This window comes from Eumetopias jubatus, unplaced genomic scaffold, assembly GCF_037043125.1.
Source record: "Eumetopias jubatus isolate StellerSeaLion01/CBP00866 unplaced genomic scaffold, mEumJub1_p1.0 scaffold_4, whole genome shotgun sequence".
Lineage (NCBI taxonomy): Eukaryota > Metazoa > Chordata > Mammalia > Carnivora > Otariidae > Eumetopias > Eumetopias jubatus.
The window spans coordinates 14,126,280-14,148,695 of NW_028274810.1; the positions used below are offsets into that span (position 1 = coordinate 14,126,280).

The 22,416-nt window shown below is 42.0% G+C and overlaps 1 pseudogene; it reads left to right on the top strand.

Annotated features, from left to right (window-relative positions):
* Positions 1-596: 596 nt before the first annotated feature.
* On the top strand, positions 597-19,846 carry LOC114208099 (ribosome biogenesis protein NSA2 homolog pseudogene; annotated as a pseudogene).
* The last annotated feature ends 2,570 nt before the right edge of the window (positions 19,847-22,416 follow it).

Below are 22,416 nucleotides of genomic sequence, written 5' to 3' on the forward strand. Positions count from 1 at the left end.
AAGGCTGGAGGGATTTGTAAATGGTTTCTGTCCAGCACTGGGAACTTCCCATGGAAAGGAAGACCACACCCACCTCCTGAAGTTGACAATGTGCAAGGAGCTTCCATGTACCTTCTAATACTCTAAGCTAGTCACAGATAGGATTGTCTTCTTTGATAGATTAGGAAGCTGAGGTCCTGAGAGGGACTGACTTGGGGTTCCAGAGGCCAGAGAAAACAGTGCTTTCTAATTCTTCCGTCCACATTGCCCCCCCACCCCAAACCCCATCGGCCCTCTGGACAACGGTGACAGCACTGTGCTGTAGATGCCCCGGGGAGAGTCACAAAGGCAGGCTACTGAGGCAGACGGCTCTGCAAGGGCCTGCCCTCTGTGGTTTCAGGAAAGAACACCATGTACTCTTCCTCTCTCCATCTCAGCAATGCATCAATCCCACATTTGGAAAAATCAATGTTGGCAAGGACAGGAGAAATTTGCCCAGACACATTTGTCATTTGAGGTGCCTTCAAACATACCCACACAGCAGTAGCCCTCAGCCTCTTGCACCCCCAACATAACCACCTCCTGGACCAGAGTACCTGCTATGGGCAGGGCTGCTTATGGGGAGTCTGGACGCTGGAACGTCAGGGTCAGAGGATTGTGAAGTGGGGGCAACTTCCCACTGCACAGGTGACGAGATTGAGGCCAGGAGGTGAGCGATCTGCTCGAGGTTACACAGCTGGGAGGTGACAGGGCCTGGATAAGAATTCAGGTCTCCAGATGGCATTCATATGCCCTCAAACCTGAATCGCATAATGTGCGATGATAAGTGCCAGGAGGCCTTGCTCCCTTCCCCACAGACAGAGGGTCAACCTGCCCCTGCCTCCTGCTGCCCAGCATGCCTCTATCAGGAATCATGCCTCATAGAGGAAGCAGAGAGTAGTGGTTAAGAACACAGGATTGGGGTCAGATGGACTTGAGATTGTGACCTATTCCTACAAGAAGATTATTTAACTTTACCTGTCTCATAGTTTCCATAGCTGTAAAAATCATGTCATATGCCAGGACTGTTTTAATTACATGTATTAACCTCCAAAATCATTACAAGAGTCCCATGAGATTGGTTCTGTTGCCTATGGTATTTTACACACAGAGAGATTCAGAAACTTGCCCAAAGTCAGACACCTGGGAAGCAGAGGCTTCAGCAAGGGCTTTGAACTGGGGAGTGCCTGCTGTAACTGCTGTATTCATGCGTCTTCTCCTGCACACCCACCCCAATAAACTGGCAAGTGCAGCACCTGCCTGCAGATGACCACGGAACTCGGTCACGGTCACGTCTACTCAGCTGCAAGCCAGATGGTTGATCAGTATGTCCCATCATTGGCCAATAGGCACAGAAAGGGAAAACCATTAGTCAACTTGGCTTCTTTGGGGTGGCACAGACTATGTTGCTGGGTTCCTCTATAAATGCACATTGCTGAGACATTCTTTTCTCACCAGAGCCTGGTTTGCTTTGGGCTGGCTCATTTCTGAGGCCAAGGGATACGGTAGCATTTGGGCATATCCAGGAAAGGCCTGACAAGCAGATGGCTTTGGACCCCATGGTGACTTGGTTCCACAGTGAGGATACTCTAGATACTCTCAAACAACTCTCCACTCAGCATATTAATTATTCATTTTGTCCTTAAATACTCTTCTGTGACAAAATGCTAAGTGACACATTAAATATTCATCATGATGCACCTAGCGCAGGGCCAAGGGTAGAATTAAGCGGAACAAATGTGATTTCTGATTACATCTCTTTAATTCTAGACACTGAACACCCCCAGGCAGCTAGGACTCCATCCCATTCTGAAAGCAAGCCAGGAAAGTAGATTCCACAACATCCCTTTATGTGCTGCCAAACTGTCTTTAGAATCTTGGCAAGAAGTTCTTTCCTTTTTATTTCTTTTTTTTAAAACTTTTAAAAACTGAGGTATAACATATGCACGTATGTGTGCACCCACATAACCACCACCCAGATCAAGATATAGAACATTTCTAGCAGCCCAGAAGCTTCCCTCATACTTCTTCCCAGTCAATACCACCCCCCCAACACACACAAGAATTCACTATTTCGGTAAGAAATTATTTTTATATTTAAGTCTACTTTAGACCCTTCCTTCTGTCCTTTCTGTTCGCTTCCTCCCATTTTTAATTTGAAGGCAAAAACCAAGTGGCTATCTGTTGCCCACTGATTTGACGTCTTCTGGAGAGGAAGCATAGACAACAGGAAGTTCTTGGGGCAGTCCAGGGAGATGACGCTGGCCTGGTTTAGAGCACAAGGAGGGAATCTGGGAGAGAGGACACACTTGTGGGATGTATTTTGGAAATAGAGGTGATGGGATTGGATGTGACAGGGAAAGGGTAGACTCAGTTGACTTGAGTTTCTTGTTGGAGGGTGCTACCATTTGTTGAAGTAGGGAAAATGACAAAGGAGCAGATTTGGGGCCAGGACGAGATCAAGAGCTCTGTTTTGACTTGTTAACTTGAGATACCTGCTATGTAGTGCCAAACCATCTAGAGCTTGGGGAAGATGTCAGGACTGGAGAGAGAGATGTATTTGGGAGCCATCAGCCCATAGATAGAATTCAAATCCTGAGGATGTCATGGAATTAGGGTAAACAGAGCAGAGGACGGGACCCAAGACAGAGCCCTGTAATTGTTCTTGCTGATGCCAATACTTGCCTTCAGTGAGCTCTAATTAACATTAGAGAGCATTGTCTAATATATAATTCAGTCCAAAGACTTAACAGATTTGCTTTCAAACTGGAAAAAATATTTTTAAGGGTTTTGCAGCCTTTCATGTTGATACAAGGGGATTCTGATGATGAATTTTGGTCAGATCAGTCATCCTTTTAGGGTCCCAGTGGTCCTTGGCCCAGCGAACACAAACTTCTAGATGGTCTCACAGGGGCTTTTCATTATTTCAAAAAGCTTGATTGAAATTGTATGTTTACCTACCATAAAGATTTATAAGCTAACCGCAACTTCAGATGTTTCTGCTTTGACTAGAATTGTATCAACTGGCAACACTGGGTATTTTGAGACAATCAGAAGTTTTGTTAGACAGTAACACATCTCCAGTTTTGTTCTCTTTTTTAACTGAGCAAATGCACAAGTGTCTAATCAATGCACTTTTGAAGGAAGACCATGATTTCAAAGACTTGGTTTATTAATCTGTAAAAATGTGAATAATGATAGTTTCTATCTCTTTGGGTTATTCTATAAAATTAAATGAGATTATGTACTTGAAGGGCACATTGTAAGTGCTCAGTACAAAGAAGTGGTGGTTGTTGTTATTGTGAATATCCTTGATATAACACAGACTCCAAAGGCGACAAATAATAAAAGCTGTCCTCTGCGTGAAAAATGTGGGGGCCACACTAACATTCTGTTCTCTGACACATCCTTTCATGCCCGTCAGAATAATCCATTGCATAGAGTTACGGGCACTTGTCACTAGTGTACATATTTCTGTTCATGTCTGATGGCATGGCCGCATCTCTACTCAAAGAATCTTCCTTCAGGAAAACTGGCCAATTAGCACGACCACATCTCAGCTTGGCCCCCAACTGTAGGAACAAATCGGTAGCCATAATAAGGAAAAGGATAATCCAATCTCTCCCCAGCTGGCTCAGATGGTTAGTCAGAGACAGTGCTAAGCTAAAGTCATCTGGCCTTTGGAAGTAATTTCAGCTGATTGGTTATTTTGTTTGCCGACACTGTCGCTTTCGATACTCAGAAATAACAACACTAATAATAATACAAGATGGGGCTTTTCTACTTCTGTTGTCAGGGCCATGCATCAAACCCTGCACAGATGGAAACATCACCCACAAAGTCTGAGAAATGGTGTGGTAGGATTTAATTATGCAGCAGCAAGAAGGGAGGTGGGTGTGTCCAGCCCCAAGGTGACAGGAATGGCATTTTAACAAGGATATCTGCTTAATGCTTTAAAGTGTTTGAGGCACTTTCACATAGATCATCCCATTTGATCTTCAGAATGGCCTTGCCAGGTTGGTAGTATTACACTCATTTCAGAGATAAGGATTCTGATTCTCAGAGAAATTAAGAAACTTGTCCAGATGCTGGAGGCATGTCTCAAACTTCTGTTCCTGTCCTCTACAGAAGTTCTCCCCAAAGACCCAGTGGCCTATGGATCTGCCTGGCTCCATCAGAAATGGGTCTGCATAGTCTGTTTCTATCCTGATCAGAACAGTGCTTCCATAATCAAAACAGGGGCATGGCCTTCAACAGCCCCTTGTAATCATTGAAGCCATGCTTTCAATGTTTTTAAGGACTTGTATGAATGAAAACGTTTAGTCAGACACCTGGTTATGTTACTCTAACTGAAGTTAGCTACCTGGATACCTTTAAAAAATATACTTATATAGCCATCTCTATTTTTGTTCTGTTCCAAATATTTTGGTGTTTAGAACTAGAATAATTCTGTCTCATTTTTATTTTGGCAAAAATGTAAGTGGAAAATTATGTCTGTTCGCAGAGTTGGATTTGAACTATTGAATGGCTGTGTGAGCTGCAGCAATTCACCCAACTCCTTAGACCACCATGGCCCAACAAAATCCTTGGAAATGTTCTAGATCTGCACTGTCCACTATGGTAGTCAATAGTCATGAGTCTATTGACAAATTGAAATGTGACTCATACAACTCAGAAGCTGACTTTTTAGTCTTAATTTAAATCGAAATAGCCACATGTGTCTAGTAGCTATCATATAAGATATCAGATAAAGCATATCAGATAAAGCAAATTCTAGGCTTATAGCCTCTCCTCTAAAATGGCAGTATCTGTGCTAAAATCAATGCCATGAAGATTCCTACCACAACCCTAGCATAGTGTCACATATGAGGCACTTAATTTTTATACTTCTGGAATAGATATTTGTAGAATGAAAGAATAGCCAAATGAGCAAATACATGACTGAATCTTCAGGGAACATCATAAATGGAATTACTTTAGGATGCATTCCTGGAAAATCTGGAGTTCTGAGGGATGAGGAGAAACACTGGCATTGGCCGCAGCTGGGTGGGAATTCTTGGCAGCTGTTCATACGGGAGCAGAAGCAGGTACAATCCAGGTCACATTTGCCTTTCAACTTCCTCCATACCTGGAAAAGCAGCTTCCTCCTTGGGAGTATTTTCATAGCCTAAGTCGCCCGGTGAGACAGAGTCTCTGTGCTGGAACTACGGGCTTGGAAGAATGTCAGGAAAGAGGGGACGATTGTCAGGAAACCCCAGGGACAGCTGCCAAGACTTCCCTTCCAACCCATAGGAAAGACTTCCTTCAGACACAGCTTAAAATAGCCCCTGCCCCCAAAAGTGCTGGTGAAAATAAGTGGGTGAGTCCCAAGGATCCATCTTGGCTTTGATGCTCCCCTCCCCATTTCTGTTCTGAGGAGTTTCTCCTTGCTCTCAGGCTCACTTCCTCTTCTCAACGTGGATTATAGTGACTGCCCTCGAAGTTTCCAGCGGGTTGCATGTTCCGTGTTGCTGGAAGACCCAGACTCATGTCTGGAACATGACTGTGACGTGGGGTGAGAGCAAGGGTATTGCGTGGCACCCCACCTCCTCTGTGAAAGGCGCTGCACCTGCTGCTCTCACCAAGCTCCGCTCTGAGGCAGCGCTTGCCCCCTTGGCCAGGATCTCTCTCTCTCTCTCTTCCTTTTGGCTAACTACAAGTTTCTCTGATTTATAAACTTTTTGCTTTAATTTGGGGGGAGACTTTTTTATTGTGGCAAAATATACACAAGACTTCCCATTTTAATAATTTTTAAGTATATAATTCAGTGGTGTTAAGTACAACATTCACATTATTGTGCAACCATCATCACTGTCCATCTCAAAAACTTTCTTTTACCATTCCAAACCAAAACCCTATCATTAGACAGCTCCCCATGCCTTCTCCCTCCAGCCCCTGTAATGACCATTCGGCTTTCTGTCTCTGTGAATTTAACTACCCTGGGTACCTCCTGTAACCAGAGTCATACAGTATGTCCTTTGGTGACTGTACACACATACCACATTCTGTTTATCCACAGTTGTGTTGTTTCCACTGGGGGGCTACTGTGAATACTGCTCTTGCAAACTTGGGTGTACAAAGTATCTGTTTGCGACCCTGCTTTCAGTTCTTTGGGGTCTATGCTTGGGAGTGGAATTGCTGGACCATATGGTACTACTATGTTTAACCTTTTGAGGAGGTGCTTTTATTTTTAAACCATCTTAAATTCTCTTTCTTTCTTTTACCTTTTAGCTCTTGAATATTATTCCTAATCAGCAAGTCTCATCTGTGTGTGTTTTGAGCTTTTCATATCCTGAGTTTTTAGCTTCTCATTTGAAATCTTAATCTCTCATTTCTTTTTACTTTTGAAGAATCTCAGCCTCTAGGCTTTTATCTTTTATTTTGAACCTTGTCTATCTCATCCAGTCTAACATGTGTTTCTTTAATCTCTAAGCTTCTTCTTTAGTTTAGTTGAGTTTAAAACCATCTCCATGTAGTCCTTTTTATTTCTATCATTTAATCGGTTTTACCTAGGGATTCATATGGCTGACTTCATAGATCTGTGCTGTATCTGTCACAACTTGATCTTATTTCTTATAGCTGTACATGCTCTCTTCTAGGATGCAGCCCAAGGGGTGTTGGGAAGGGCACGGGGGAGGCAAGTGCAATTGAGGTCTGTCATGGGTCAGTTTCCCCAGGAAATAGACTTTGAGGCAGAGATTTGCAGTCAGGAGGTTTATGGGGGAGGACAGTTAGGAACAGTATTTGTTAAGAAGTGAAGGAAGCAGGACAGGGGGGAGAGAGAGAGAAGTTGAACTGGGAGGCAGTTGAGTCTGGAGACTGGACCTTCATTCACTAGAAACCTGCATGCACCCAGAGGGGTAATCTTGGATGGGAAGTTTCTTCTGTCGAGGGAAACACTGGGGGGCGGGGTGAGGGGAGGGGGGGCTTGGTATGTGCTGTCAACAGGTGACAGTCCCAGGGGTGGAGGGCGGATCTGAGTGTACACTACAGCATCCATGCAGGTTCTCAAGAGAAAACAAATCATATCCTAGGAGGTAGGACCCCTATAATCCAGTCTAGAGCTGGTCAGCCAATTTGTCAGTGTATTAAAATTATCTGGAGAGAAAACTTGAGAAGCCTCTTCCCACCAAGTGTGGGTCACTTGAGAAAGCAAACCTGATCACTCTAACAGGTTTACAGCACCCCTCCAAAGTGGAGAACCATAGGCTTAGGCCAAAATGACAATACACCAACTCCTTATAAATGGCTTTTATAAGGGTTGTGTTGAATCCATTTATAGGACCTCTAAAAAATGTGTTTTCTTCCCTTAACTAGTCCTATGTAGGAATGGATTCAGTTCAGTAGGACATAAAGATTATATAATTTGGGGGATCTCTTTCAGAAAAATAATTTTAAAAAATGATTATTATAAAATTAACAGGCCTTTCCCAGGGTCTTGGAAGGGTCTCATGTAGGTGAGGGGCCCCAGAGCTAAGTTTCGTAGCTTCATTGTAAATCTCCTCTGGTCTTAGGTGATTACTGCACAGGCTGACTGAGGGGCCACCGCATAGTTTCAGGGAGTGACACTTCCCAGCTGTGGAATTACCATCTCACTTTAGGGGGCTCCTGAGGATTTTTTTCCTTGGCTGAGTCCCCAGTAAGTCTTACCTCAGGGCAGGTGACCTCATCTGGACACCCTGAAGATACCCCATTTCCAGGAACTGGTTGGACCCACTCTACCTTAGACCAAAGGAATGGGGCCAGGCAGAGGTAGGCCATGATAACTTACTGGAAGGAAGTGGTAAATCATATAATAATAAAATTCATAATGATCATAACAGATAACAGTTATTAAACATTTAGCATGTACCACCAGCCCTGGTTCTAAGCACTTTATATGAATAATCACATTTAATCCTCATAAGCACATTAGTTGACATAGGATATTTCTATTGCCATTTTACAGATGACAGAATTGAAGTTTAGAGAGTTTCAGTAACATGCCCAAAGACACAGCTAGGAGGCAGTGCAGTCAGGATGCCAACCCCAGCTCTGACTCCTGAGTATTAGTCCTGTAGATCCCCCATCCCCTGTACTATGCTATTCTATGAGAAAGCTAGGGGTAGTGGTGGTAGCCTGTGTGTGCGTGTCTGTCTGTCTGTCTGTCTGCCTGTCTGTCTGTGTCTGTCTTGTTCCTTATTAACTAAAGTCCTTATTTGCAACATGGCCAGTTGAGGTCCTATGGGAAGCACTCTGGTATAATAGGTTTTCTGAGGGTTTTAAAGTCCTTTTCTGGAGGATTTTAAATGCGCAAGCAGAGTAAAGCAATCAGAACCACTCAAAGGATACTTAAGAGGGCAGATGCTATATTTTTATATACTTTATATACTTAAAAGGGCAGATGCTATATGCTATTTTTAGTGTATGGACCCCTCTGTGGATCCAGAATATAGTCTAAATCATGTTTTTTTTATTAATATATCATGTATTATTTGTTTCAGGGGTACAGGTCTGTGATTCATCAGTCTTACCCAATTCACAGCGCTCACCATAGCACATACCCTCCCCAATGTCCATCACCCAGCCACCCCATCCCTCCCACTCCCCTCCACTCCAGCAACCCTCAGGTTGTTTCCTGACATTGAGTCTCTTATGGTTTGTCTCCCTCTCTGGTTTTGTCTTATTTCATTTTTCCCTCCTTTCCCCTATCATCCTCTGTCTTATTTCTCAAATTCCTCATATCAGTGAGATCATATGATACTTGTTTTTCTCTGATTGACTTATTTTGCTTAGCATAATACCCTCTTGTTCCATGTACATCATTGCAAATGGCAAGATTTCATTTTTTGATGGCTGCATAATATTCCATTGTATATATATACCACATCTTCTTTATCCATTCATCTGTTGATGGGCATCTAGGCTCTTTCCATAGTTTGGCTATTTGTGGACATTGCTATAAAGCATACTTTAAAAGGTCAGCCCTTTGGGGGCACCTAGATGCCTCAGTCAGTTGATTTTGGCTCAGGTCATGATCTCAGGGTCATGATCTCAGGGTTGTAGGATCGAGCCCCATGTCAGGCTCCATGCTCAGCAGGATGTCTGATCAAGATTCTCTCTCTCTCCCTCTGCCTCTGCTCCTCTTCAATCCCCCCCTCTAAAATAAATAAATAAATCTTTAAAAAAAATAAAAGGTCAACCCTTTGTTCCCCACAAACTAACATGCCTATAGGCACTTTTCATTTAGAATACCCTTTTTCTATGGGTGTGGGCCATTTATTTTTGTGACTGTCAAGAAAAAGTGTGTGGGGGTGATTTTGATAGCCGTTATAATGGATGGGCCATCCTTATCTCAGTCAAGCTTTGCTCTGCAACATGGTGAACGGAATTCCTTTCATCTGGCCTTGATTCATTTCCCTGAGAGGATGAAGACACTCTGTCTTCCTGTCCACACTGCCCTGTCTCTTCAAACAGTCTTCTCTTGCTGATAATATGTATTTTTTTTCCTCCAGGCTCAAATAACATCTCTAGAGACCTAAACACCAGGATTGGCAGGGCCTCCAGTGAGCCCTTGTTTCAAGATTTTAGAGAATGCAAGGATTCCTCTAGACAGTTCTTTCAGAGATAGATTTATTAATCTAAATTAAAAAAAAAATCCTTGCCAAACTGACTTTCCTTGAGAAATGGTGGTACTAAATGGTAGCTCACGGAATACATCTCAGGGGAACTTATATTTCTATCTCTAGTGTATATTCTATGTTGTGATTAGCCCTTTTTTGCTGTGGCCTGAGTAAAAAGTATACATGTTACCCCTCACTTACCTTTGCATAGCTTCCCTGGAGCCCATCTGTGCTTATGATTATGCTGGGGAGGTCAGGGGACTGGCATAAATGCACTAGGTTTTTCCTATCTCCATTTCAGCTATTACTACCAAAGAATCTTTTAAACCTTGGATGCCTCAGAGGAAAGGTTTCTCCTCTCATCTGCTCTGAATGGATTGCGATTACCTTAAAATGATTTTATTCACACTCTGTTCTAGCAAATATAGGACTTACCCTCCTGGTGCCTTGCTTGACAGGGAAAAAAACATGTAAAGCAGAAATCAGAAAAGGCCACCCAGGAATTTTTCAAATGAATTTATGTTAGACTTCTCATTGCCTAAAAAAACTCAAAGCCATAGAAGAGCATCTAAGTGGGCCTCCATGAACAGGAATTGGTTATGAGAAAAGTTACATGATCTTGACATTGACCCCTGGTTATTGATGCTTGTGCAAAACAAGCCTTTCACTGCTCTAAGAGTTGGAGGAGTTAGATGTGATTTTGATGGATCTAATAGCATCATCCAAGTGGAGTGAGATAAACAGGGATGTGTTTGGACTTTAAAAAAAAATTGCATGCCAGTGATTTGATAACACTGGTGTGATTACTCACACATCCTTATTACAAAAAAGAGAATGTAAAGATAATGCTTTCTTCTGTTAAAATGGCAAAAAGATACTCAACATCACTAGTTCCTGGGAAATTCAAATCAAAATGATATCACCTTATACTCATTAGGATGACTGTTATTAAAATGAAAGAAAGGGAAGGACAAGAAGGAGGGAGGGAGGGAGGGAGAATAACCAGTGTTGGGGAGGATTTGAAGAAACCGGAGCCCTGTGCCATGTTGGTGGGAATGTAAAATGGTGCAGACATTATAGAAAACAGTATGATGGTTCTTCAAGAAACTAAAGTTAGAATTACCATATGATCTAGAGATTCCACTTCTCAGTGTATATCCAGAAAAATTGAAAGCAGTTTCTCAAAGAGTTACTGTACACCATGTTCTTAACAGCATTATTCACAATAAGTTAAAACTTGGAAGCAACCCACGTGTCCATCAAAGGATGAACGGATAAACAAAATGTGGTCTATACAGATGAGGGAACCTTATTCAGCCTTAAGGAAGGGAATTCTGATACATGCTACAATATTGATGAACCTTGAGGACATTATGTGAAGTACAATAAGCCAGTCTCAAAAGGACAAACACTGTGCTTGACACCATTTGTCTGTGGTACCAGGTGATCAAATTCTGAGACAAAAAGTAGAATGGTGGTTGCCAGGGGCTGGGAGGTTATTTCTTAATGGGTACAGATTTCAGGTTCGAAAGATAAAAAGAGTTCTGGAAATGGATAGCGGTGATGTTTGCACAACAGCATGAATGTACTTAATACTACTGCAGTGAACACTTAGAAATGGTGAAGGAGGCACATTTTATGTTATGCAGATTTTACCACAATTAAAACATTTTAAATGGCATTAATATCATGAGTTAGGCATACCCTTCCTAGATGATTATCTCTAACATCTAATTACAGACTAAAAGAAGGTCACCTGTGTTACAGCAAAAGTCACTAGTTTTGGCAGCAATCCTCTAGCATTTAACTGCAACTACTTAACAACCACACGCAGCAAGCTAGTTCTTCAGTTCCCGAGGCACGTAGGTTTTGCAGGAGTTCCCCCTTATCTGTGGTTAAGCAGATGATCCTCCTGCCTGTGGTCAGGTCAGTGGTAGCCTAACTGCGTCACAGCACCTACGTCACTCTGCTCACTTCATCTCATCATGCAGGCATTTTATCATCTCACATTATCACGGACAAAAAGAAGGATGAGTATGGGAGAGAGACCACATTCATGTGACTTCTATCACAGTATATTGTGAGAATTGTTCTATTTTATTATTAATTTGGTTGTTAATCTTTTACTGTGCCTAATTCATAAATTATACTTTATCATAGGTTTGTATGTATAAGACAAAGCATAGTATATGTAAGGTTCAGTACCACCTGCAGTTTCAGGCACCTTCTGGGGGTCTTGGAATCTATGCCCCATGGATAAGGTGGGACCACTGTAATCAGTTTATCTTGAAGGATGCTTCAAGAAGAGTTCACTGAGCGAAGTTAAAGGTTCTCTGAATGTCCTATTGAGAATGATTAAGGCTAGGGTTGGAGTTACACCTGCTTTATTTTTTTTCCTCTCTGTTAAATTATCATTGGCCATGCTCAATGGCACTGAGTCCTTGATCATTCAGTTGGTGGCTCATTTGGACCCCAGCTTGCTTCTTTTTAGCATGGGGGTATTGTGACCATCTCCACAGATGTTCCCTTGGCTCATCTTCTAGATAACTTAGAGCAACTTTCTCTTCAGACACATAGCTAAGAAGGTTACTTGCTTTCATGACAAGATGCCAATCTTGCCTCCATATGGTTTATTGTCTAACTGGGCCAAAAAATGCTTCTCAGAGAAGGTGACATTTAAGCTGAATCTTTAAGGAAAGAGCAGAAGTTTGTCAAGCAAACCAGGAATAGGGGGCACTTCAGTCAAAGGAAGAAATTGACATGAGACATTGAATTTTGAAAGTGCTTGGAACCTTTAAAAAGAGCAAGTGGGGGCGCCTGGTTATCTGATTCTTGATTTCAGCTCAGGTCATGGTCTTAGGGTTATGGGATCGAGCCCCACATCAGGCTCCGTGCTGGTGGTGGAGCCTGCCTGGGGTTCTCTCTCTGCCCTTTCCCCACCCCCCTAAGAAAAGAGCAAGTGATCTACTATGGCTAAACCCCAAAGAGGTCTGTTTAACCAGTTCAAGTTCAGCCTGTTTAGAAATTCTTGAGCCCACCATTCCTAAGATCCTCACTCTGCTTCATTCCTTTGCTATCTCTTACATCCCTCTCTTAGTCCTGCAGAGAGAGAGGCAGAGACAGGAACAAAGAGAAGACAAAGAGAGAGAGAAGCAGGGGAGAAGAAAGAGAGATGGAAAGGCTATATATGCAGATCTATGATGGCTGGAAATTTCCTAGGGAGAATTGGCATGGTCTTCAAGTGGTATCTAAAGAAAGGGAGCCATATTCCACCAGGATTGTCCATAGACATGGACAAGAATAAATGTAGAGAGACTTTTGCTTTATTTAAATTTTGGATGGCCCCCAAAGGTCACCTGTCCACTGACTCCTTACTAAAGCATTAAGCCACCCAATGACTGGGTGAAGTATAACTCAGGGGGCTTGGCTTAGGGAAGTATGTAGGAACAGCTGTGGCATGACTTGCTCAATGCTGAAATGCTCCCCTTCCCAAAAATATCTCTCCCAGCCTGCCAGCAAATATAGCATTTTTTCATGTTAGGTCATTTATTTTCCACCATTACCAAGTGGTATAAGTATAATTCTCTCCATTTCACTGCAGAGGTTTAGACCCAGAAAGGTAAGTGTTGCTAGCTAGTATATTACTTAAGGGTAGGATTAACTACCAATAACAAATATCTGAAAAATAGAAGCTTAAATGAGATAGAAGTCCAAAGGCAGGTAATTCAGGGCTGACCCTGACCAATAGACCCAGGATTTTTTAGGCTCTCTGCCCCAGCATTCCTGGTATGTGGACCTCATCTCTGTGGTGCAAGATGGCTGCTGGAGCTCCAGATATCACACCTGTGCTCTAAGGAGCAGGATGGAGGAAAGGGGAAGAAACCGCAACTATTCCAATATACAAAACCTCCAGAAACTCCACACAACATTTTCACCTAGCTATCATTGGCTAAAAGTCACATGATCAAACAGTCTTAGATTATAATGTGTTGGGTGTTATATGCAAGTAATGAATCGTTGAACACTCCATCAAAAACTAATGATGTACTATATATTGGCTAACTGAACATAATAAAAAAAAGATAATAATGTGTCCATCAAAAATCAGGTTCTGTTATTTCTAGATACAAGGAGAGTGGATATCCAGAAGATAACTAGCAATCTCTGCCACAACTGAAAAGAGACTAAACAGATACAGATCAGTTTAATTCCAAATCCCATCTATTTGCCCTCACTCTACTATTCTGCACTTTAGGATGAAGGAATGGCCAAAGCCCAAAGGTGTGAGAATTCAGGGCAGTTCAGAAGAGTGAGAAGCTCCGTGTAGCAGGCACATCGGTTTGTGGCTAGATAGTGTAGCTGACATTAGAAAGGTAGGAAGGCATTATGAAGAACCTTGAATACCAAGAACCCTGGATACTCTATCCAAAAGTCAGTGGGAATCATTGCAGGTTTTTGAGGAGGGGAGGAACCTCTGCTTCTCAACTGGTTGCTCAGGATCGTGAGGCTATGCTAGAGAGTCTAGTGTTCCTGGGGGCTTGCCTCTAATATTTGGCCTGTCTGTAGTATCAGACTAGTTGTTTAACCTCTTTGTGCCTCATTGTCCTCCTCTGTACAAAAGTTAAAAGTAAGAAAGTGCTGAAAACAGTACCTGGCATAGGGTATGCTCTGTAAAACTGTCTTTTTTTTTTTTTTTATGCTGCTTTTGAATTCCATGAAGCCCAACAGCAGGTGAAGCAGAAGGCATTCCCTTGGGGCTGACAGATGCCAGAAGAGAGTCAGGTTGGGGCTTCCTCAACAGCCCCATGTGGTTTTACAGGGTCTGGTCATGGTAAGGGGGCCTCCTTTGTGAAGCTAGAAGAAGATAGGGATTTTGGTGATTTGGGAACAGCCCTCCACTCCAGCTTCTTCATCCTCCCAGATATTTCTCGCTCCTTCCTGGTTTCAGGCTCTAGGCTCAATGTCTCCAGGCTCAAGATCCAATCTGTCTTCTCTGAAAGCCAGGTCCAGACTGAGTTGAGACAGTACCACATGCATGCCCCTGTTCTATGTCTAGTTCCAGGAGAGGGGAAGCTAATCTTGCAGCTGGAGTCCTGCAGCGGGAAGGAAATTGGTTTGCCTACCTGGTCCCTTATACCTAGTCCTCAGGGTCGGAGAGTTTCCATGGCATTTTCCAGGAGCCTCAGAAATCCCAACTTCAAGGAAGTAGAGCCTGACCTGTCAAATTTAAAAGAAAAATATCTTCCCAGGGGCCTTGGAAATAATTCATATAACTTTGAAAATAAAATTAATTTTCAATAGAATAGCCCTTTCCCCCAGATAATACTTCAATTAGTTTGAAGAGGGTAGTGCCAAGATGTAAAACTGGGTGCTGGAAAGGATTTCTTACTCCAGCAAGCTTGTCACTCTGTATTTCATGAAAGCAGCAGCAGAAGGGTACTGTGAGGTTATTATCGTCATCACCTTTTTTTAGGTGAGGATACAACCACTTGGAGGTTGGTGGAGCTGGGTTAGACTCAGGGCCAGGACCTCTGATTTCAGAGACCTTGTAATTCCCCCTCACCAGCATGTGGCGCTGTTGGCCATTACCTCCTCTGGTAACTCTTTGAGGGCTAGGATACTAAGTTCCTTTCTTTTTTCTCCTCCCTATTTGATTATTCTCCACAATCTTTACTGTCTCCTCTTCATCTGTCTATCCTTCAGAGGCTGCCAAATCACAATGAGCTTTTAAAGATGTATGTCTCAAATCTGTACTCACCTCTCTTTTTTATTTCATTTCATTTTGTTTTATTTTTTATTATGAAGACAATTTTAAATTTATTTAAATTTTTGTATTAAGATTTAATTTAGGCAGATTAAAATTTAACCTGTTTAATGTACAGCTCTGTCCTTTCTACTTTAGATTTTTAAAAATCAAACACACAATTTTAAAAGGCAAATAGGGTTAACATGTTTGTAACTGGATAGAGCAGTCCCCTTCTCACATCAGCCTGCCCCCGCGCTGGTCCTGGCCCCAGGAGGCAGAACTGCTGCATAAGGCTGTGCAGGTTGTGCAAAAGTCAACTTTGGGGATACACTTAAACACTCTGTGTTGTGAAATGCACAACCACCATATATGGTAGCCTAGTCTAGTTGTAACCAGTCAATTCTTCTAGCCATTTCTACTAGTATTTACTTTTATGAATCTAAATAAGATTGCACTGCTTTTTCTTGATTCTCCAATATCAGTTATAATGTATTGATGTCCTCTGATAATGCATGACTACTTAGCTCTCTCAAACTCCTTCAACCCCTCTATATGACCTCTCCACTTTTATCTTTTTATCTGTACAGTTATATCACAATTTCATTTTGATCAGTATTCAATATCTACCTTATTGGAACCACATGAAAGCTGTTTACTGCTGTGTCAAGTAGTCATATTATATTGGCTATTATAATGGCTGCTTCCTTGTTCAACTTTGTTTTTTCACATGGTTAATAGTTGTCTTCTTTTTTTTCCCACTTCCTTGTTCAACTTTAGTTTCTCACATGGTTAATGGCTGCTTTCTTTTTTTTCCATTTTCTTAGTATTTTATGTATTGATGACTGGCTTAATCTCCCCATTTCCTCCAACAACTTCTTAAATGCAGTTTGCTATCATTTATATCTCTCCTCTGCATCCCTCCAACAGAGTTGTCTCCTGGAGTCTGAAGTCTTCCTGTTCTATGAACTGTGTGTGTGTGTGTGTGTATGTTTAAGATTTTATTTATTTATTTGACAGAGACACAGCGAGAGAGGGAACACAAGCAGGGGCAGTGGGAGAGGGAGAAGCAGGCTTCCCGCCGAGCAGGGAGCCCGATGCGGGGCTCGATCCCAGGACCCTGGGATCATGACCTGAGCCGAAGGCAGACGCTTAATGACTGAGCCGCCCAGGCGCCCCTGTTCTATGAACTGTTTACTGTCCAGGTCAGCTACACACTTCTTATTCTGAGACTTCCCTTTACCACTAACCTGGGCATTCCCTTCACTCCTTTCCTTTCTTGGACCTCATGGTTCCTCTTGTTTGGTAGAACATATTGCCTAGCAGTTTCTTTAGACATGATACAGTGGAGTTAGGTTTGTTGAGATTTTTGTAATTATAAAAAAATCTTTGTCCTATCATCATACATTATGATAGTTTGACTAACAGTATATTCCTAGAATACAGGAAATAATTTTTCTTCATAATACTGAATGTAGTTCTCCCTTCTCTTCTAGCTTCCAGGGTAGCTAGCTGTTAATTACTAAACTTTTTGTATGTAACCTCTTTGTTTGTTTGTTTGTTTGTTTGTTTTTGGTCTGGAACATTTTTCTATTAATTCTTTATCCTTGGTGTACTGAAATTTCATGAGGATGTGTCTTGGTGCAGCCTTTTAAAAGGTTTGTTTTGGCAGGAACACTTTTTGGACTTTTAATCTAGATACCTTGGTACTTGGGTTTTCCAAAATATCATCAAATTATTTCTTTGTTTTATCTATTTTCTCTGTTCCATATTTCTATGACCTCAACTGGTTTGCTATCAGAGGAAAATCTTCCAATTTCCTTATCTTTTCCATATAATTATTCATATCTTTGTCTGTATTCTACTTACAGTGGGATTTCTCCAACTTAATCTTCCAATTCTTCTTTTGAATTTTTAATTTTAGTTATATTGCTAATTTCCAAAAGCTTTTTCTTATTCTCTTATTGTACCTTTATTATAGCATCCTTGTTTCTCTGAGGATGCTAATTATTGCTTTCTTTAAAATTAGTTTTCTTCTCTTAGTTTTTTCTTTTCTGTTTTTTATGTTGTAGGCCTTTCTCAAAAATCTAGACCATTTTCCTTCTGTTCATTTTTTTAGAAGACTTATTTATTTATTTGAGAGAAAGAGAGCAGGGGGAGGGGCTGAGGAAGAGGAAGAATCTCAAGTAGACTTCCCTCTGGGCACAGAGACCGATGTGGGTCTCACTCTTATGACCCTGAGATCATGACCTGAGCTGAAATCAAGTGTCAGATGCTTAACAGACTGAGCCACCCAGGAACCCTTACCTTCTGTTCATTTTTTTAAAGATTATATTTATTTACTTGAGAGAGAGTAAGAGAAAGAGAGAGAGCACAGAGGGAGAGGAAGAAGAAGACTCCCCACTGAGCAGAGATCCTGATAGGGCTCAATCCCAGAACCCTGGGATTATGACCTGAGCTGAAGGCAAATGCTTAACCAACTGAGGCACCTAGGCACCCCACTTCTATTCGGTTTTAAGACTAAAATGATTGGAAGACTGATTGGAAGTCTTCCGTGATTGGGCAAGCTTGATGACTACTGGAGTTCAACCTATGGACAGGATGTTTTTTCAGTGGGGAAATTACGTGTGTGTGTGTGTGTGTGTGTGTGTGTGTGTGTGTGTGTGTGTGTTTCTCTACCCCCTCTGCCAGGGCCATTGAGATTCTCCAGAGGACAATCCATTCTCCTCTCCTGAGGGTGTAAGTGTGGCAGCTGGTATTCTGGGGGTAGGGGAAGGGGACTGAGTGCCTCACTATTCAGGATGTAGCCTTTCATGTATTTCCTGCCTTTTCAGTTGGCCACCTCCCCCAAGCCCTCTGCCAAGCCTGCTGTCTCTGAACTCAAAGACCCTGGGTTCAATTGCTCTCAAGAATAAATCTCTTCTCTCCCACCAAAGTGAGAAAGGGGTAGTCACCTGGCTGGGCAGGGTTGGGTCCTAGAGCTTGAACTGATCCTTTTACAGATGTTCTGTGTATTAGCTTGTTCAATTATAGCACATGTCCACCTTTTTTGCACCTGATACCTGTGGGCTTTTCATCTCTTCTGAGTTCTTCAGAGTGAATAGGATTGCTTCTCACTAATATACCCATCCACAGACACTTAAGTTTATTTGTTTTAAGCTTTCTCCGCTCTGCTAAATCAATTCCCAACATCCCATATAGTTTTTGTCTTATTTATATGTTGTGGCTTGGGATTATGTATGTTTTCCTAGTTTTACCAGTGATGGAATGCATATTTTATTCTAGTCCTTCTTAGTGCTTCAGTGATATTTTTAAAGAAAGTAAGCAGAAATGTCAATTTGAAACCAGAAGATCCTGCCCTTTCCTGTTGCAGGTTGCATGGAGTCAGCTCCTGGGTCTCTGACACCTGAAAATTGAGAGCTTCTTCACGTCCCATCCTACACCTGGCGGCTGTCACCGTGCCACAAAATGAATATATTGAATTACACCATAAATGCTATGGATATTGTTTTGATTACCATGAGAAAAAGGTAAAGAAAGAAGGTCAGAGAGGTTCATGAATGTTCAAGGAAGGCAAAAAAGATGGTCAAAAAGCTAAGCTCTGCCATAAACAGCACCATGCTGAGAAAAGACAAATGAAAAAGATTATCAAGGTGCATGAAGAGAGGGGCACCTGGGTGGCTCAATCATTAAGTGTCTGCCTTCAGCTCAGGTCATGATCCCAGGGTCCTGGGATCAAGTCCTGAGTCCTGCATCGGGCTCCCTGCTCAGCTGGAAAGCCTGCTTCTCCCTCTCCTTCTGCCTGCTGCTCTGCCTACTTGTGCTCTCTCTCTGTCAAATAAATAGATAAAATCTTAAAAAAAAATGCATGAAGAGAGAAACCCCAAACAAAAGAATGATGAAAAGACTCCACAAGGAGTAGTGCCTGCATATCTGCTGTAGAGAGAGGGACAGTCCACGCTAAAGTGCTTTCCAATATGATTGACAAAAATAAAAATAGATAGAGGGAAAATGGGAAGTCCCTCCGCCAAGAGCTCATGCCCAGGGAGAAACAGAAGTGTTCAAAGTTATTTGAACAGGAAAGAGAAAGAAGAAAGCGTGGAAGAGGGTGGTTACTAAGTAGGCTACACTGGAAATGGCTTAACTCAAAAACCACCTAAATATGAAAGATTCATTAGGCCAATGGACTTACTTTTCGAAAAGGCCCACAACACATCCTGCACTGGAAGCCACCTTTGCCTGCCAATACTTAGTGTCAAGAAGAATCTCTCATTCCCACTATGTACAACTTTGGGTGTTATTACTAAAGGTCTGGCCATTGAGGTGAATGTGAGTGAGCTGCGTGTTGTTAACACAAGGAGGCAAGGTCACTAGGGGAAAATATGCCCAGGTCACCAACAGTCCTGAAAATGATGGATGCATAAATGCAGTCTTACTGCTTTGACAACAGTTTCACACAAGTAACTCCTTAGGATTATTGAAGACAGTACACCCAGTACACCAATCAGGAAAACCGCCATTACTGTGATGCTTCTGAACACTACCAAGCAGTTTTACGTGTCTGCAATCATTGAGAGAACTATTTATTCTATTGTAAAAAAAAATTGAAATAGACAAATTTTACAAAAAACAAAAAAACAGAAGATCCTCATCCTTCCTTACCCCTTCCACTTCCACTGCTTAATTCACATCTTCATTGATTCTCACCTGTACCTTTTAAATATCCTCTAGCTGCTTTCCTGGCCTCCAATTTCTTTCCCCTCTAATTCATCCTTCACAGATAATCTGATCTGGTTGCATCCCTCCCCAACTCAAAAACGGTTGGCTACTCACAACAAAAAGAACTGAGTCCTTCCCAGTTTGGTTTCAACCATCCTTCCCAGTCTTTCATTTACCATTAGACTCATAAACTCTGTGTTCCAACAAGCACCTATTGTAAAAGTTACTATATGCCAGGTCCATACTAGGCATTTGTGGATACAAAGATGAAAATACAGTTCGTGCGCCTGGGTGGCTCAGATGGTTAAGCATCTGCCTTTGGCTCAGGTAACGATCCCAGAGTCCTGGGATCGAGTCCCACATCGGGCTCCCTGCTCCTTGGGAGCCTGCTTCTCCCTCTGCCTCTCTCTCTCTCTCTCTCTGTCTCTCATGAATAAATAAATATCTTTAAAAAAAAGAAAATACAATTCATGCTCTCAGAAACCTCAGAGGCACAGACAGGTAAAAGCTGTTTCTCATCCCCATATCTGTCTTTTAAAATTCTGTCCATTCAAAGTCAACTTCAAGCAACAAGCCTCCTTTATCTTCATTTTGGAATTAATCTCTTTCACCTCCAGGCTCCCCTGAGCATTTTCCCTGTATTGCTATTAGAATACTGAATCCAGATTGCCTTGAATATGCCTGTAGATATGTCTGTCTCCCTCAGCTGATGTAGGACTCCTTAGTAGTAGGGACAACAGAGATCTCTGTTACATCAGGAAAGTGTTTTGCATAAAGCAGGAACTCAATAAAAATGTATTGAAAACATCAAGTTTTCCTGTCACTGAATTCAAGGAAGAAATGCTCAGTTGGTGTGTATATAAGGGGCACTGAACTGCTTTATTTATTCTTTTGACATTCAAACATTTATTAACCTGCTGTGGACCAGGCCCTGTGCCCTACACTGTGGTGATGAAAAAGGAACAGTTGTGTCCTGAAGTGGCTCACAGTCCAGCAAGGAGACAGTAGTGCAAACAATTGCAAAAGCCTGAGGCAGGGGCTCTAATACAGGTGGGGCAGGGCAGAAAGAACTTAGAGCCCTGCCTGGGAAGGGGGCAGGCACCAGAAAGGAGGTGACATCCAGCCAAGATGTGAAGGATGGAGAGCAGTTCCCTACATAGAAAAGGAATAAAAAGGAAATCCTAACGGATGTTATTTTCACTTTTGGCTATAGTGAAGAGTTGGGGGGAACCATAGTTTTTGTTCAAACAGATTCATCCTTTGAATATTCAAATGCTTGTGAAGGACCTACTGTGGGCCAGGTCCCATGCTAGGCAGATATTTTTAATATAAATTATCTAAAAAGTGGGTGAAAAAAAGGAGAAGCACATTTTAATTTAAAGGGTTTTATAAAAAACTGCAATAATGTAGTCCAGATAAGTGTTCTGATGATTTCTTAATTCAGAGAAAAAGCTTAGAAGAATGCATGGAGATAATGTATCCATTACTCAGTTTCTTTCAAATATCTGCTGTCCCCCACAAGCGTTTGGCAAGAGCTGCTTTGCAATCAATTCCTGGTTGAATTCTCTGATGAGGGTCGGAAATGCCATTTTTCTGAGTTGTTGATTAAAGAGGGATTCGCATGCTGTATATACCAGATGTGCAGGAGGTGGTGTGCTGAAATGATTAAGAGCCTGATTTATATTCTCTCTCAGAGGCAGAGGCAGTAAACTTCTCATAGTGGCTGAGGAAGGAAGTGTGTGTGTGTAATACCGACTTCATGCCAGGCACCATGCTAGACACATTATCTTCTTAAATTTTCACTTTAATCCTTTTGAGATAGATGTGTTATGGAGATGTCTAGTGACACAGGAAGTATGTATTTTCTTTTATCTGTTATTACTGTGATTATTTATTTTACAATTTTAGCAGGGCAACTGCCAGCCAGTTCTCAGTATAAGTAGACACAGTCACCTTGGGGCATATCTTTCTGTCTATGAAATGGTTACTTGAATAGTCTGTCTTGCTTGTATAAAATGTAAGGACAAGTAAGCACTCCATGCCCCAAGGAAGGTTATGTAACAACACCAGTTTTGTGATTGACTCTGCTTTTCCCTCCTAATCTCTCTGAATCTGTGGAGCTTGTTGGTAGAAAGGGACTGTGAATATCCAGGAAGCTAAGGGGTAAAGACCCTTCTTTTTGAGTTTCAACATTCTTAGAACTTCTTTGAATGAATTTTCCCCTGACTTAAATGTTAACTTCACAAGAGCAGGGTTGACCTCTGTGTCTACAGGACCTAGATGGTGGCTAGCACT